General features: G+C 41.2%; 1 long non-coding RNA gene across 1 annotated transcript; it reads left to right on the plus strand.

Moving 5' to 3' along the window:
- The first annotated feature begins 3,698 nt into the window (after window positions 1–3,698).
- Window positions 3,699–4,856, plus strand: LOC110873420. The gene is made up of 2 exons (XR_002555140.2): window positions 3,699–4,159; window positions 4,265–4,856. It is a non-coding gene; the product is annotated as an uncharacterized LOC110873420 (long non-coding RNA).
- Window positions 4,857–5,126: the final 270 nt, after the last annotated feature.

Raw genomic sequence — 5,126 nt, forward strand, 5'->3', positions numbered from 1 at the left:
GGGATCTCGGGTTGTACGAGTAAGCCAAAGGGTCGTTGACGTTCGGCCTTGACTTTCGAACAAGTCAGGCATTTCGAAACATAGAGGGCGATATCCTTCTTCATTCCTGGCCACCAATACCTTGCACGGAGGTCCTGGTACATCTTGTCGGCACCGGGATGAATGGAATATCGAGATTTGTGGGTTTCAGTCGGCAAAATCTCGCGGAGATTGTTGCGACTAGGAATCTAAATGCGATCGAGATAGTGAAAGATGCCATTCGGTTTATTCACTAATTGGTTTTCGGTTCCAAGTATTCGTTCTTCCTTCAAACTGTTCTCGAGAAAACAAGTGTGTTGAGCGTCGCGAATGAGAGCTTCGAGGTCATGTTGGGCTTGAATATTACGAACACTATGTAAATAACTTCGTCGGCTAAGAGCATCGGCAACGACGTTCGCTTTGCTCGGGTGGTATCGTATCTCACAGTCGTAGTCGTTGAGAAGTTCAACCCATCTGCGTTGGCGCATATTCAGCTCTTTCGGGTTTAATATGTGTTGTAGGCTCTTATGGTCGGTGAAGGCCGTACACTTGGTACCATAAAGGTAGTGTCGCCAAATCTTCAACGCAAAAACAACTGCACCGAGTTCGAGATCGTGGGTCGTGTAGTTCTTCTCATGGACTTTGAGCTGACGAGACGTGTACGCGATAACCTTGTCTCGTTGCATGAGAACACAACCAAGACTGATGTGCTAAAAGTGGTCTTAATAAATTAACTAATTTAAACCCTAAACTAGACTCTCTAAGCTTTAAATTTATAACTAAGACTCTCTAAACCTAGACCACACAACCGTCAAGTGTACCAGTCAATGTAGTATAGCCTAAGTAAGTCCGAGTATCGAACCCACGAGACTCTAATGATTACGCTAATGACTCTATCTAGACTTAGACTGACACGGACTCTAACTGTTTATTTGATTGGGGGGTTTCTAAAAATCCTAAAAAATGCAATTAAATTAAACTAATTAACTAGACGCGAATTTGGACGAAGACTTAACTCAGTGATGATGAAGGCTACCTAGGCTAGACTCATGTTTAACTAGGATTGGATTTCTATTCAAAATTAACGTGGTATGGAACCGGGATCTTTTAATACTAAACCCTAAGAAATCCCTACTAAGACCTCCTGACCCTTCTCAGGAACAAACTCGTGAGACTCTACAAGGCTGTTACGACTACCGGTTGTTAGACTTCCTTACAGTCCTCTAACTTCTTGAAAAGTGCCCTAATATGACAATCTACCTTACAGCGCGAAAGTCTAAGGCAACTATGGATTTTAACTTGGTTTAATAGACACGAGTATGATTAGGGAACTAAGAGCGATTTCTTACAAAACCTAATCCTAGCTATATACCAAACCGAGACCTATTAACAACCTCGAGCCTTACAGCGACAAGATTAGTAGAATATCAAGTTTCAATAATCTCATAATTACCGTTTCTAAGGTTATCGGCTGATTTACCCAAAATTACCCAAACCCGTAAAGATTAGATAATTAACACGAACCTATTCTATGAAAGACATTCATCAAGATTCATGTGAAACGAGCAATTAATTGAAAATCAACACAAGATACGCATACACACCAAATTAAAGATTCCAAAGTCGTTTACTTTTCAAGAAAATCCATAAACCAACGTTAATAACAAATAAAAATCCAAACTTTGTCAAATAATCATCATTAGCCTAGGTAGTATGAAGTAATTAGCCGCTAAACATGTCTAAAAACATAGCAACAATAATGACCAGAACTGAATTCATTGAGAAACAACTAAAAACAATTGAAACAATAAAGAAACGGGAAGAATAAACCCAAATGCTTCACTACCGAATGCTCCCGAGCGTTACCTGATGATTCCTAGGCCTTCCAAAAGCTTCAGGATCTTCAATCACCTCTGAAAACAACCTCTAAGATGCCCAAAGTTCATGAATGATCGCTGACTTCGTGCGTCTGATGTATATTATATGCCGCCCCTAAATATAAATATATGTCGCCTCCTTTTATTCTTTTTTTATTTGTTGTTGCTGCCCTACACTAGAGATGAGCATAATAAACGGTTCCAAACCCGACCCGTTAAGACCGACCCGTAACAGATTCCAGTCCCAATCCGGTATAAAGCATACCCGGTTCCAGGTTTAAAAAACCCGACGGTTCCTACCTGGTTCCATATTTAAAAAAAAATAAGTTCCATACCCGGTTCCACCCTGTACCCGGTTCCTACCCATACCCAGTTTCCATGCGTACCCGGTTCCTTCGTAATAAAACAATACCTGGTGCCCGCACCAAAGCGTCCCACAAGTGAAAGTGTCGCACCCGCCACAACTAAACAGTCGAAAAAAATAAACCGTCTAATGTATACCCGGTTCCTGTTGGAAAATAACCAGTTACTGTTACTCTGGAAACCGGTTCCAGTAGGCTGTAAAACCGGTTGTCCGGTTCCAGTTCGTATAATTTTTTTTTGAGCTTATGTATTGTAATCGGTTCAAGTATTTTTAATGTCACTTTTTTATTAGAACAACATTTTTTTTATAGATTTAACTTCAAGTATAGAACATCAAACATCAAACATAATCATAAAGTTCATAAACCACATAAAACATCAAACATAATCATAAACCACACAAACAACCTAAAAATACAACATTGAACAAAACACATAAAACATAAAACATCAAACATAATCATAAACCACACAAACCGGTTTTACATAAAACACCTAAACTTTAGACGAGCCGGTCCCGAAGGCTTCACCCTTTTCATTTTTTTTCGCCTTTGTCAACGGACAATGGCGGTCGGTGTGCTTCTTTAGCGTCGAGTTAGCCGAAGCCTTCATAAACTTGCCGCAACCTTTGCATCTAACCATCTCGTGGCTATCGGACATTAAGCATAAATCAAAGTTCTTCCAAATCGTCGGGTTCCTTTATGTTTCCAAAACCGTAACCACTTCATCGTTGCATGCCATGATATCTCTTAGCAAGTATGAATTAGAAAGGGTGTTGGACTTGTAGAGAGGTTTAAGAGTGTGTTTTTGGTAGAGGTTAAAGTGTTTAAATAACAAAAAAAAAAACCGATTATAATATTAATGAACCGGTTTCAACATTAATGCAGCTTTTAACATTGATTTGACTGTACACTGAAGAACCGGTTCCACACAGTAGAGATGTCAGCTTTTTTCTTCACATATACGACAGAACCGATTCCGACCCGAACCCGGTTCTGTTGAAACCCGGTTCCATAATACCCGTAACCGGGTACAACAGGTACTGTTTTTTTTTTGACAAATACCCGGGTATGACCCGGAACCGGTTCTAAGAGGAACCGGGTACGTTCAAATTTAAGAGGAACCGGGTCCGAGTAGGAACCAGGTCTGGGTATTAAAAATACCCGATTATTCCCATCTCTACCCTACACAGTTGCCGTCCAACTTCTTCACTTTGATTCACGTCCAACTAGATTGGGCTTTGGCCCAACAAGCATGATATGGCCCCCTTTTAAATCCCTGCTTCCAGTCGATGTCCAGCCTTCCTTCGTTTTTTCTTTTTTTTTTTTTCGTCTGGGCTTGGTCCTCGCCCAAAATAAAATATTAGAATCAATAATTGGTGGCAGCAATTTTATACATATTATTATATATATCAATTTACAACACTACTTTGCGCTAGTGTCTTTTGTCACTTTTATCTTTTCACCACTCAAGTTTTCATTCTTTTATTTTTGCACTTACAGGCATTTTAGGGTTTTAACACCATCAATCCACACTTTGAAAACCCTAAACAATATTCACGTACACAACAAGCAGACCCCCTATCTCTCTCGTGTCTTGACCGGCGACCAGAGATCGGAGCTCCGGCGCCACGTTTTTCTCCGGCGAATCACTCACCCATACACCCACACCCTTTTCTCACTCTCTCGCGCCGCTCCGACGACCGGAGATCGAGGTTCCGGCCAGCTCCGCCATCATTTTCGACAACCACAACCACTCTCTGACACCCTCCTTGCTTCTCTGATGATGACGGCTGAAGATGATGTTTCGCTATGAACATGATCGAAGATGATGATATTGACGCTGGTTATGGTTGACGGCGACGGTTGTGCCTCGGAACTCCGGAAGCCGTGATGTATTCGGTAACTGTCGTTTCCATTTAAGCCTGGGGAAGTTTTGTTTGTTTTACATAAAACTGATTTTTGGGGTTTTTGCTAATTGTGGTGGTCGCCGATGACTGGGTGGAGTCCGGTGACGGCGGAGAGTCGCCCGCGACAGTGGCGACAGGGCAGTGGTGGTGGTTGTGCTAACAGGCCACTCCATCTCAGATACGTTCGGTTCAGTCAAGTCCGGCTTAGATTCAGGCGACACGGTTCAACTCGGTTTGGTTCGGTTCAGGTTCTACTCGGGTCAGACGCGGTTCGGGTTTCACAATGGGTCAACAGTACAAGATATCGCATCTCAATTCATAGTACAAGGTATCGCATCTAGATGTTAGTAGGTAGTGCCAAAATACCTTTTGAAGCTGTTTATTGGACCGATTTTTGATTCGTTATGTGCAATTAGATGTTAGTAGGTAGTGCATCTTATTAGGAGTTTGAATTGTTTAAATAAGTGTGCTACTGTGCAATTGGTTCAAGTATTGAACATTTGAACAACCGAATTACTGTAAGGACACATTTGCATCTAATTAGTTCCATAGTTTTGTGTTTTGGTGAGATTTTACGGTTTTCGCCGGTTTACGCCACGTGCTATGTATGTGAAGATGTCTGATTGAAAATGATGATCGTTGGTTATTTGGAACCTTAGACTCCTTGGAACATAGGTTTCAATTCAGTTTATGAAGTTTCTCATTCTGGGTATTTGCGTTTTAGTAGTTAGTGCATCTTCATACAAGTTTGAAACGCTGAATGATTGTGATACTGCGTATTTGGTTGAAAGTTTGAACATTTGAACTACTTAATTACTGTAAGCGGTAAGCGCGCCTTTGCGTCTAGCAAGTTCTACAGGTTTCTGTTTCAGGGAGATTTTACGGTTTTAGCCGGTTTCTTACGTCTCGAGTAACTCACCCGACAAAAAACAAATATCTACAGGCCGATTGATTTTGAA

Source organism: Helianthus annuus, chromosome 8, assembly GCF_002127325.2.
Source record: "Helianthus annuus cultivar XRQ/B chromosome 8, HanXRQr2.0-SUNRISE, whole genome shotgun sequence".
Lineage (NCBI taxonomy): Eukaryota > Viridiplantae > Streptophyta > Magnoliopsida > Asterales > Asteraceae > Helianthus > Helianthus annuus.